At 44.2% G+C, this 6,552-nt stretch overlaps 1 protein-coding gene across 1 annotated transcript in view; it reads right to left on the bottom strand.

Annotated features, from left to right (window-relative positions):
* The window catches only part of Rap1a (RAP1A, member of RAS oncogene family), a 64,176-nt gene extending 59,317 nt beyond the window's left edge, over positions 1-4,859 (bottom strand). Inside the window, exon 1 of the mRNA XM_050132839.1 lies at positions 4,716-4,859. The gene's annotated coding sequence lies outside the window, so the exon portion shown is untranslated. The remainder of the gene's footprint in view (positions 1-4,715) is intronic.
* Positions 4,860-6,552: the final 1,693 nt, after the last annotated feature.

Genomic DNA, 6,552 nt, shown 5'->3' with positions numbered 1-6,552 from the left:
TTTTTTTTTGGTTTTTCAAGACAGGGTTTCTCTGTGGCTTTGGAGCCTGTCCTGGAACTAGCTCTGTAGACCAGGCTGGTCTCGAACTCACAGAGATTCGCCTGCCTCTGCCTCCCAAGTGCTGGGATTAAAGGCGTGCGCCGCCGTGCCACCACCACCCAGCTAAGTTAAGGACTCTTAAAAAGCCATTCCTTTGTACATCAATTCAGGCTTACTTCCTAAAACAAGCTATTTTCCCAGGTGTGCATCAGGTACTTCTGAAAATAATACTTAAAGGACTATTTTTATTCCTCTTATAAAAATACACCATTTCTTGTTTCAGTTTTACCTTAAATAATCACACAACTTCCCCTTTTCCACTGGTGCAGGTATGGGTGCACAATGTGTCCGTCCCTCGCTCAGAAAGGCCTATTTTCAGCAGAAATGAGAGCATGGCACAGTTCTTTGCTGAACTGCTTTGCTGATCATAATAACGAAGAAAGTTAACATTACAGGCTCAGTTCTTATCAGGATAGTTTAACTTGGAAATAAATTTGCCAGTCATCTCAAAATCAAATGCTCAGGGAGGGAGGCCATAATCACTCACTACAAACCCATAACTAATACTACCATAAAAAAAAAACCTCAAAATGTGAATTATCTAAAGTGTATGGAATATTAAAAGGTACATAAAATTATTACTTGTGATCACCACACAAAGGATGCTTCAAGTTCCTCTCGTTAACATATGAAAGCTTAAATATTTCTATTTAATGCTAATATTTTCTACAAGATAAAAAGTACATAAAGTAATATAGTAATTCCATGACATTGAAATGTGCATAAAATACTTGAACTATGCAGTAACTTTTCATAAATTAACTTAATTTGAAAAAGAACATTGGAAGGAAGTTTATGTTCACAATTTAAATGTACCACAATAATAAATATAAATGCTTTATACAAATTATTCATATTGACATCTAAAACAAGAGCTGTTTGGAGTCAGGAGCCTTGACAACTGAGCTTTGGTGAACACCCCCTTGCTCTCTAGCAAACGCCACAGTGCTTCCTGGGGACTCAGCTGTTCTCCCTCCCTTACAGATGTCACAGCTTTGTCAGACCAAGTCAAGCCATCTAGATCCCAGAGCCAGAAATGCTGAACAAAGTCTTGGTGGTATAATTTTCTATGAAAACAGTGGTATCATCCTCTTGTTAAACCTAAACAAAATGTCAACGAGTCAAAGTTGACCTTGCATAATGAAACAGTCTATTTTTCTGAATAACAGCACACTACAATTTAAAAATTCAATTGCTCTTAACTAAGAACTACTTGGTGTAACTTATTGTCAAACATATAAGATTCTAAAATATCATTAAAACATAAATAACAGAGGTCAAAAACTCTTTATGAACAACTAAGTGCTTATTTTGTAGGAGACTATCAACATCCACTAGCAAAGTTCACAACCACAGAAAACACTGGCAACACTCACAGTCATTTCACTATTAGATTTTTATGAAACACAGCAGAATGTAAAAGCTCCCTGAGAGCAAAGGCCCTCTAATTTACCTGTATCCCTAACAATTAGCACTGGGTAGTTAAAAGCTGAAGAGTGAGGTGAGCTAAATTCAACCTCTCTAAAAGATCTCATTTGGCGACCAAAACAACTGCTTGTGTTAAGACACCCAATGAAAACAAGAAATTGTCATAAAACTTACACTCAACAACCATGGCTGTTGAAACTAGGATAACCAACTCTTTAAAGGCAATTTAGACATATACCAGATAAGTCTATTCATATATTGTGATCCTTTTAGAAATACATCACAAGGAAATATTCCAAAAGGAAAAAAAATTGCTTAGACTGCTGTAAAATTTCACTGCTATCTTAATGGAGACGGGAAGATACCTACATGCCCAACAGAAAGAAGATGGATTGTTTTAAATGGTTAAAAGGTTGAAATGAAGACATAAGGGCAGGATGTAGCTTGGTTATTGAGCCTTGGTTATTGAGGACCTGGGTTCAATCCCCTGCATGTTTTTCTTGATTTTCCCCAACCCAAGCAGACTTCCACACAATAGTGAGAATGATATTTACAAAATGAGATCAGATCAGGTCTCTCTTCTACTCCAAGGGTTCCCCATCTCATTCAAAGTAAAATCCAAAAGATTTACTATGGGATCCAAGATTTTAAAAGGGCTGCCGCAGTTACTTCTCTAACCTCAAGGCCTCTTTCTCTCCCTGTTTACTGTTCTTAGACCACACTAGCCTCCTAGCTGTTCTCAGAAAGGTCATGTACACTCTGAAGTCTTTGCACTAGAAGGCCTCTCTTCCTGTGATCTTTTTTAACACAAGGGAACACACACCCCGCACTTCCTTTCAGATCTCTGCTCAAGTCTCAGGTCTTCCCTGGCAGTGTTTTTCTCCAGTCTTCACCGGTTCTCACTCTTCCACACAGCTCCATCACCTAACACTCTACATTTACTTGGTCATGGTCTATCCCTCATGACCGAAGGGATGACAGCAAGAACTTTTTTATCCACACAGTATACCTGCTTACTGAATTAATATTGCAGGTCTTCAGAATTAACTACATGAAAACCATGTATACGAGCAAGCTTGAAAGAAAGAGAAACCATTTGGTTTTAAAATTCTCATATTACTAAAAAGTACATTGTACAAGTAAAAGCCTAATTATTCATGCTAATAATTTTAAGAGGCCAAAAGATACTAGGGAGTATTGGTTTTAAAATGACTGCTGGCTAGGGCTGGGGACACAGCTCAGTAGTAAAGTGCTTGCCAAATAACTATGCTTGAGATTCCAGGTTAGATTCCCAGCACTACACACAAAATGACTGCTAACAGATTGATCATCTACCATGCATGAACTGGGTTTGATCCCCAGCACCACATAAACCAGGCACGGAAGCAAACACCTATCCAAGCACTCTGGAAGAGGCAAGAAAATCACAAGTTCAAGGTCTTCCTCAGCTATATTGAGCTATACATGAAACCTGTTTGAGGGGTAGTACTTACTGAGAATTTCCCCCATAAAATTGTAAGAACAATCACTCTTAAACCTTATTCCCAGATCCCCAGAATTAAAGGTCAAGACACAATCACATCCAAAGGCCACCAAAAAAGTGTGCACTTTTAAAAAGTTCTAACTGAATATCTGGGACTTCAGTTCACTTTTAAAATAAATATAACTTATTTTAAAATACTGGTGAATTTAGAGGAGTCCAGAAACTGAATGCAAAATTTTGTGCAAAAATGTCTATTTTGTTTTTCCTGGGCAAAGAAAGAGTTCATATATTTCACCATAGTCTCAAAAGTATCAGCGGCCTGGAAAAGATTATGAATAACATTTTTATAGAATGGAAGTGAAATGCAACATTTAACTGAAAGGTACTTCTCAAAAAGATACGAGATGTATGTAAATCAGGCACGGAACCGAACCACTCAATTCAGTCAACAAATTTTGGAACACATCTAATCGTTGATAATGAACACAATCATCCCAGAATTTGAAGAGGCAAGGAAGCTAAACGAGAGTCACTGAAACACCACACTAAAAAAGAATATTCAACAATATACATTTAATTCTGAAACAAAGTATTACAGAAAAGCATAAAGACAGAAAGGAGTCTGGGGCCTGATCGAGCACTTACTGTATCAAAGTGTTGCAGAAATCAGTTACATCAAACGAAAAGAGAAACTACTCAGAGGCATACCCACCCCCACACATTCTGACAGGAAACTCTGTAAAGAAAGTTTCCAAATCCTGTTTCCAGCATCATCTCTGGTAACAGGCTGCTTTGGAAGGCAAACTACCCTGGTTCATTTTGAGGGTCGACACTCGGACTCTACTGAAAACAGAATGGATCTTCTGTCACCCAAGAAGCAGAAAACGGTGGCTGGTACCTGTAACGCTTGGCCCATTAACCTCCTGCCCTTTTATTCTATTTCTTACACAGTACTTCCTTCAAAGCAGCGACAAAATGATTTTCTCTTCCCAACGTTCCTCAACGCTGGCTCTTTTTCCAAGGGATCAAAGGTTCCCTAAACTCTGGTTTTCCATCCTGTGAGGAAATCTCGGGTTTTTTTGTTTTTTTGTTTTTTTAGGCACAAGTGTTCTGTCTCGCTCTTCTCCTTACAACAGCAGCAAATTACACAATTCAGCAGAAGCCACTGTCCTTAACTTTCTGAGTGAGGAGACAAGTCACAATCCCACCACCGCGACACTCCTCACACACCCTCGACGGAAGGAAGACAAGAATCACACCGTGGCCTCTACGATGACAAAATTCAAGTGAGGCAGCAGAAACCAGAGCGGAGAGCAACGCTGCAAAGGCGAACACATGGCAAGCCGCAGAAGACAGAGGGCAGGGAGGGCGGGAACCCGGCTGGCGGCGGACTGGGACGCGGAGGTGTCAGCGCTCGGCGGCCGGGGCAAAGGCCGCACGGAGGGCACTGCACTTCCCCGGGTCCCGGGGACGACACCTCGGAGCGGGCGCGGACACGCGTCCCCTCCCGCGGCCCGCCCCTTGCGCCCGGTCCCGCAGGCCCAGCCGGGCCGCCTCGGTCCGCGGGCGTGGCTGGCTCCGGCCTCCAGCCGCGGCCCCTCCCGCCCGCCAGGCCCCCGGCCACCGCCCCTGACTCGCAGGCGGTTGTGAAGAGGCCACCGAGGTGCGGCCAGCCCGCGCCCCCCCATTCGTGCCCCGCACTCACCCCGCGGCCCGGCGCCTCCTCCACCTCCTCCTCCCTCCTCTCGGCCGCGGCTCGGGCTCGGGCTCTGCGCGGCGGCGGCAGCAGCAGCGGAGGCCTCGGGAGCGGCGGCGGCGGCGCCTCCGGAACGCGCACGCACGCAGCACGCAGGCCCCGCCTCCAAGTCCGTGCTCCGCCTTCCAGACCGCGTTTCCCCACCCCCCCCCCCCCCCCCCCCCCCCGTGTCTATTTAAAGGAGCCGTGCTTCAAAGGGTGGGGACTGCAGAGGAATAGTGTACCGAAGGGAACTGGGGCCTTGCCTTAGGGGAGGTGGTTAAGTCCAAAATTGAAATGAGGAAGGACGAAAAAATTCAGAGAAAGGAGAATTTTAAGGGATTGCAATCACTTGACAGTTACTAGTTGAGCACGAAATAGGGGTCTGTTGCTGTGCTAGGAGTATATATGGAAAATCACTTTCTAGAGCTTTCATTCTTCTGAGCTAGGAGAGGCAACACGAATAAGCAAGTAGCAAAAGTCGCAGGTCACCAGAAAGAGCTTTGCACACCTTTGCTCATGCTGTGAAGAAACAAGTCTAGCAAATACAGGGGCTGGATGAGAGGAACAGCCCTTCCAGGATGAGAGAAAATCAGCCATAAACCCAGAGGTGGAGATGTGTCCGCCATATTGTATGAATGGCAAAAGGCAAGTGGAAGGATGGATGGACAAGGTCTAGATCCAAAGAGCAGAGCAGTGAGACTCTGAGACGTGTGCGAGATTGGCCAGAACCTGTGGAGCCTGTGGACTATTGTAAAGGCAACAGGAAGCCCTGAGGAGAGGGTGGGCCCAGAAAGGACTGTCTAGTTCACGTTTTCAGAGGTTAGCATTATGCAGGGTGTGGTGGCTCACTCCTGTAATCCCAGTATTGAGAAGACTGGAGCAGGTGGATTGCCACAAATTTGAGGTTTAGCCTGGACTCCGCAGTGTGTTCCAGGCCCTTTGGGGACTAGAGTGAGTCTCATTTTGTTTGTGTGTGTGTGTGTGTGTGTGTGTGTGTGTGTGTGTGTGTGTGAAATGCACAATAGAAGCACAAATGTGGGGGGGGGCATAGTGACTGTTGGTGTCAGAGTGGCAGCAGAGTGCAGGGTGTTCCTTTATTTTAGATTTTGTTTATTTTTGTTTTCTTAAATACATTTGAATTATGTTGGAGTTGGGCTTGAGAAGGCAGTGGGAGGAACAAAAAGATTGTGGATGACTCTTAGATTCAGGGGCTATTGGTGTCATTTAGTGGGAGAGAAGATACGGTAAAATAGAATCAGAATTTCTATTTTAGGGGTCTGGAGAAAGCTCAGTGATGCTGGGCACTTGTTCCTCTTGCAGAAGTTAGTCCGGGCTTGGTTCCCAGCACCCACATGGCTGCTAACAACAGGCTATAACTCTAGTTCCAGGGGATTTGATGTCCTCTTCTGCTCTCTGTAGGCACTGCATGCTTGTGGTACACATACTTACCTATATACAGGCAAAACACCCATATACATAAAATAAAAATAAATAAAACTTATAAAAACTTCCATCTTGCCTGCTTTCCATCCAAGTGGATGTACTGAATAAACAGTGGGAGCTATGACTCTGGAGATATAAACTTGAGGTATACCAGGACATAGAGCCTCAGGTTTGCATAAACTCCCTTAGGGAGGGCTTGTAGCTGGAAGAGAGGACCAAGAGACACTGCAGAAGTGGAGGTTAAGGAGACACGGAGCTGGCAGTCAGGTTAGAGGAACACCAGGGAAGGAAGGAAGCTAGTACAGAGTCATAGTAGGAAGGGGGGAATAGTTAGTCCCGTTGCCTACTGCTGAAATAGCTA

Source organism: Alexandromys fortis, unplaced genomic scaffold (genome assembly GCF_014885135.2).
Source record: "Alexandromys fortis isolate MF-2015 unplaced genomic scaffold, M_Fortis_MF-2015_v1.1 scaffold_467, whole genome shotgun sequence".
NCBI classification, from domain to species: Eukaryota; Metazoa; Chordata; class Mammalia; order Rodentia; family Cricetidae; genus Alexandromys; species Alexandromys fortis.
This window is presented reverse-complemented; position numbering and strand designations above follow the sequence as displayed.